General features: G+C 54.1%; 1 protein-coding gene across 2 annotated transcripts in view; it reads left to right on the top strand.

Annotated features, from left to right (window-relative positions):
* Positions 1–439: 439 nt before the first annotated feature.
* The window catches only part of LOC123369956 (glycine-N-acyltransferase-like protein 3), a 43,385-nt gene continuing 37,824 nt past the window's right edge, over positions 440–6,000 (top strand). Inside the window, exon 1 of one of the 2 annotated variants that reach the window (XM_045016069.1) lies at positions 440–535. The gene's annotated coding sequence lies outside the window, so the exon portion shown is untranslated. The remainder of the gene's footprint in view (positions 536–6,000) is intronic. The other variant, XM_045016070.1, reaches the window with a different exon arrangement.

Below are 6,000 nucleotides of genomic sequence, written 5' to 3'. Positions count from 1 at the left end.
GCCCCCCCCTTCCCTCCGGCAGGGCTGCCATCATTATCCACACGCCAGAGCCAGTGACAGCTCCTGCCTGAGCCCCCTGACCCAGCAACCTCCATGGGGCAGGGCTGAGGGCCAACAGGGTGGTCAGAAAAATCCAGGGCTCTGCATTGGGCCCAATGGAACTAGAATAGGAGTGGGCAAACTACGGTCCGCAGCCCGGATCCGGATCCGGCCCCTCATGCATTTGGATCCGGCGCCGCTCCCCGGCACCACGTCCGTCCCTTGGGCAGAGGGTTCCCTGCGTTGCCTCCGCTCCAGGCACCGGCCCCCGCAGCTCCCATTGGCTGGGAACGGGGAACTGCGGCCAATGGGAGCTTCGGGGGAGATACCTGGAGTCCCGGCAAGAGCAGCACACGTGGAGCCCTCCGGCCCCCCTCCCCCAGAGACCGCAGCTCTTATAGGAGCCCTGCACGGTTGGATAGGGCAGGCTTGCAGGGAGCTTGCTTTGACCTCAATAGGTGCTCCTGCTGTTGTCGCCGCCCCGGAGCTGCTTGAGGTAAGTGGGGCCAGGCTGGAGCTTGAACCCCTCCTGCCATGAGCCCTCTCCTGCAGTTTGCAACCCAACTCTCTGCCCTGAGCCCCCTTGTACATGCTGCACCCCAATCCCCTTCCCTCTGACACCCTGCACTCCCGCCTGCACCTCAACCCTGTGCCCTGCATACAATTTCCCCACCCAGATGTGGCCCTTGTCCCAAAAAGTTTGCCCACCTCTGCCTTAGTGTTCAGGGTAATGGTAGGGAGTCCCTGTTCAATACAGTGCAATGACAGAGTGTGAGTAGGTGTGTTATGGGTGTATCGGGGCATTGCTTTCCTCCCTTCACCACGCACACTTGGTAACAGTGGAATGGGGATAATGCTTGTGCTTTGTAATGTTTGGAGCATGTAGTTGGTCTATGACCCAAAAACTTGGTGGCTATTTATTACATGTGTAAAAAGACTGGTGTCTCTCTCTCCACCTCTCCACCGCACCATCTCCTGCAACATACAGCCCCTCCCCCCCCGTCCTCCCACCAGAATTTCCACCTCACCCTCTCCTTCCCATTCCATTAAGTAATCAGCATTTCTGAAGGCAGGTGTGCACAAAAACCATTGGTAAAAGCTGTGAACTTGAAGAAAAGCTGTTTTTTCAGATGGCAGGTGGATGTATTTCAGGAACCTGTTACCCAAATGATCTCAAATATGGGTTGCTAACCCTATGTCAGACCCCCAGGAGGCACCCCAAATTTCAAGACTATCCAAGTAAGCATGGGGATTTCAGAGTACTTAGAAAAATTGGTTTTAAACAGAAGCCTTCTTTATTTTACCCGTAGCCGACCTGGCACTCAGCTGTAAAATTGTATGAAATTAATCATCAGCAGCTGCTTTGCTATCTCCAGATCCCCAGCCTGGGACAATCCTGCAAGTACAGGGGTCTCTGAGCAGTGTGACAGGGCCCATGGATCTTGGTGTGATGGTATCTGCTTAAGGCGAGCACCCAGTGAGACAATACAGCCTGGGACAATAGCTCCATTCATCTCAGTGGGTGTTCTCAGCCCCTCTCCCCTGGTCAGTGCTTGAGAGTTTGTTTGTTATGCACCAAGCTTTCTTGTTCTTAGTTCCTCATTCTGATCTAGTGGTGTGGTTTTGGTGCATGCTCCTGGGATGGCTGAACTCAGCTCTCCACCAGAGGGACAGGACTTCCCTAGATGCTGGCTCACAGAGGAGTGGGGGCAGGGAAAGGATGTCAGATACCCCCTAGTGAGGCAGGGTCCCCAGATCCGAGCACACATGAGGGGAGGGGAGGCCAGGAGAGGGGCCAGACACCATATAAAGGTGCATGGACCCAGGGTCGGCCAGAGGATTCAGGGGGCCTGGGGCAAAGCAATTTTGGGGGCCCCTTCCATAAAAAAACAGTTGCAATATTATAGAATACTGTATTCTCATGAAAAGAGAACAGGAGTACTTGTGGCACCTTAGAGAATAACAAATTTATTTCAGCATGAGCTTTCATGGGCTACAGCTCACTTCTTCGGATGCATAGACTGGAACACACAGACAGAAGATATTTATACATACAGAAAACATGAAAAGGTGGATTCTCATCTGGGGCCTGGGGCAAATTGCCCCACTTGCCCCTCCCCCACCCTCTGGGCGGCCCTGCGTGGACCCCCAGATCTTGGCACACACCAAGGGGCAGGGAGATGGGGTCAGACACCCTCAGATAGACCTTCCTCCCAGATCCCAGCACATACACAGGGGCAGGGAGAGGGGCTCAGAGCCCCCTAAAGGGGCTATAGATATGAAAATATGCTTATGAATGAAGCCTTATGGGAGGCACCGTCACACCCTCCTTCTGAACTTACTGCCAGAGACTTGGACACTGTCCATGACGGAGGCAGTACATGTAAAACCCCTGTTTGTCTTTGGTTGCACTCCCATTTAGTACCTTTTAAACCATATGATGTCATTCATAAGTGTTCTAACAAGTCTTGGGGTTCCTGGTCCCCGGGTGCCTGAAAACAGGTTGGGGTGTAATATTGCTAACAGAATGCAGACGGTAATATCTGTTAGAGTAGTTGTCTTGGCATTTAGCCATCAATGCCATGAGGCGGTGTGCCTCAGTTTCCCCTTCTATACAGCAGCATGGGCCTGTTAAGCTTTTCGCCAAGCTTTTGTGCCAAGCTTTCAGTCTGTTTACAGGTATAGGCTGAAAAGTAACATGCTTGTGGGGTTGTCTTATGACCATCTCTAGTCTGTACAACAGTTTCTTCCACAAATCAGGTATGTCCCACATCTTTAAAGGGTTTACCACTAGTATTAACTTCTTTATTTTATCCTATAGATTAATTAGCAAAAGACACAAGGTGAACAGCAAATCTACAGTGAACAGGCTTTGTTTACTTAATTTGGCTTGTTTAGTGTTTACTGCATTTTCCCAGTTCTTTGTGCCCCCTGGTAGGCACTCTGATTCTTCTGCCTCTTTGGAGAAGGCTTTCAATCAGGGGCAGCTCTAGGCACGAGCAAAGCAAGCATGTGCTTGGGGCAGCCCATTTGCAGGGGCAGCAGGGATCCAGCATGGGAGCTGAGAACCAACAGGGGGCCCTGGGAGCTGTAGTTCCTTGGTTAGCTCCTTGCCTATAGAGACAGCCCTGGAGCAGGGAAAGACTACATTTCCCAGCATTCCCTTGGCCACTACCAACAGGAAAGGAATGGGGAGGGAGTGAGGTAGCTGAGACCTCATGCTGCAGCTTGCTGTGAATGGAGAACTGCCCTGTGAAGGGTAGGGATACCATATTTTAACATTCAAAAATTAGGACACTCCACGGGGAGGGAGAGTAGCCCCATCCTGCCACCATCCACTCCCTCCAACTGCCCCCCACAGAAACCCCAACCCATCCAACCCCTCGGCTCCCTGTCCTCTGATCACCCCCTCCTGGGACCCCTGCCCTTAACTGCCCCCCCCAGGACCCCACCCCCTATCTAATCGCCACTGGTACTTGTCCCCTGATTGCCCCCTCCTGGGACCCCTGCCCCTTGGGACCCCACTCCCTATCTAAGGCTCCCTTCTCCTTGTCCCCAACTGCCCCCTCCTGAAACCTCTCCAACTTCCCCCTTAGGACTCCACCCCTTACCTGTCCCCTGACAAACCCCTGGGACTCCCATGCCTATCCAACCGCTGCCTGTCCCCTGACTGCCCCCCCGAACCTCTGCCCCATCCAACCCCCCCTGATCCCTGTCCCTTTTACTGCCCCCCGGAACCCTCTACCCCTTCTCCAACCCCCCAGCCCCCTTACTGTGTCACTCAGACCAGCATGTCTGGCTTCGTGCAGCGCCAGACATGCTGCTGCATACATGCTGCTATGCTCCCCTGTGGAGCCACAGCACCCCCACCCCCGGCACCTGCCTTCCAGATTTGAACACCTCAAAATTCAGGAGTGCTCAAGCTCAGTTTGGGCAGCTGTTACTTCATTTCTCCCAAATCAAATATACTAGTCCACTGTAACTTGCTGTAGAAAAAGTAGGATAAAATTGAGCAAGAAATGCTTCCCAGTGGTTTTTACGACTGCAATTGCTATTTTCAACAGCCATTGCCTTTTTGTTTGTTTGTTTAAAAGGAAAACAGTGATATTGCATTGGCAAATTCCCCATAGAAAGAAAGAGAGGAACAAAAGAATAATAAAGGCACCTCAACTTTTCCTCATTTATGGAGGACAGTCTTATAATATGCATCCAGAGATCCTCCAATTACACAAGCTGAAAACTGTTCCACTTTACTGCAGCTCTGTAACCATATGGGAACCAACCCTGTATGTGTTCTGTGCACATCTAAAATTACCAGTGACCCAGGGCTGCGGCGAAAGGAGGGTGCAGATGGGGGACGTGGGTGGGGGGGAAGAGAGTCCAGGGCTGGGGAGGCAGGAGGTGGGGGGGGCGGGGGGGCAGGGGGGAGCCCAGAGCTGGGGCGGCAGGGTGTGTGAGTGGGGGGGAGAGCCCAGGGCTGGGGCAGCAGGGGGAGTGCAGTGAAGAGCCCAGGGCTGGGACAGGTGTCAGCCAACATTTTTTTTTTTTTGCTTGGGGTGGCAAAAAACCTAGAGCTGGCCCTGCTTTCAATTCAGGCATGTGTTTGAGTCTTTTCCCCAGGAAGGGGTGTACTGCAACCATGCCTGCCCACTGCCCCTCCCTCTGGAACTTCTCTGGGCTGGACCCCACACACTTGTGCAATAAGGCAAAGTTGTTGTTTTTTTCTCCTGCCTTGAAGAGACAGTTTTATCTCTTACAAGCATAGCAGGAACATCTTTCAATGGAGTGCTCTGGACCCTTTGGACACCCCAATTTTTGTTCCCCACAGGTCAGCTGGATGGACCCCCCCTTCCAGGAAATCTGAACCCCAGGTTTCCCTTAAAACCTGATCCACAGGAGGGGTGGGGATGTCTGGCATTTTAAAGTTCCTCCCTACAACAGGTGGGCAGACTCTCTGCCCCCCCCCCACCTTCTGTCTGGGCTCCCCCCTGGGCCAGACACTCCTGGGTCCCCCAAAAGGGGGTGTGGTAGGGAAGGAGGCAGCCTAAGAGGTGGGGGCATTGGCCAGCATGGCACTGGGATTAGGGTGACCAGACAGCAAGCATGAAAAATTGGGACAGTGGGTGTGGGGTAATAGGCACCTATATAAGACAAAGTCCCAAATATCAGGACTGTCCCTATAAAATCGGGACATCTGGTCACCCTAACCCTAACCTTGGGGTGCACAAGGTCTGGCCGACTATTCCTTATGCAGGACCTAGGGCACTGGGGTCCTGTTGCCACCAGCAGAATCTCAGTGGGATTGGCACTGAGCCCAACCTCCTTCAGGGACCCTGCAGGGACTGGGGAGCATAGCCAGATTCAGGTGGGGCCTGCCATGGGGAGGGGGATCCCTCTTCAGCTCCTGCACAGGGCCCCCAGCCTGTGCCAGGAAACCCTGATGCAAATGGCCCCTGGGGACCAGGCACTCCTTCAGCCAGCCAGCCCTGGCAGGGCTTGGGCAGCAAGAGACCGTGCTCCCACCCATCCCTGCACCACATCTCACCTTGCCCAGGATGGAGAGGAGCCTTCCCTGTCCACAGCCTGTTCAGACCTCAGCTTCTCACCCAGGGAGGGGCAGATTCCCCGGGGGCACTTTAGGGATGGGGGTTCTCTATCAGCAGGGCCGGCTTTAGGCCTATCCCACCAATTCCCCCGAATCGGGCCCCGCGCCCAGTGAGAATCCCTTCCCTGGCTAGAGGCGCCTTTTTAATTTTTACTCACCTGGCGGTGCTTCGGGTCTTCAGCGGCACTTCGGCGGCAGGTCCTTCGCTCGCTCCGGGTCTTTGGCAGCACTTCAGCGGCGGGTCCTTCAGTGCTGCCAAAGACCTGGAGCAAGTGAAGGACCCGCCGCTGAAGTGCTGCTGAAGACTCGGCGCACCGCTTGGTGAGTACAAGCCCCACGTGTTTTTTTACACGTGT

The sequence above is a fragment of the Mauremys mutica genome, chromosome 4, assembly GCF_020497125.1.
Source record: "Mauremys mutica isolate MM-2020 ecotype Southern chromosome 4, ASM2049712v1, whole genome shotgun sequence".
In the NCBI taxonomy this organism is placed as follows: Eukaryota; Metazoa; Chordata; order Testudines; family Geoemydidae; genus Mauremys; species Mauremys mutica.
The sequence above is the reverse complement of the archived record's forward strand: the minus strand, read 5'-3'. Positions and strand labels throughout refer to the sequence as shown.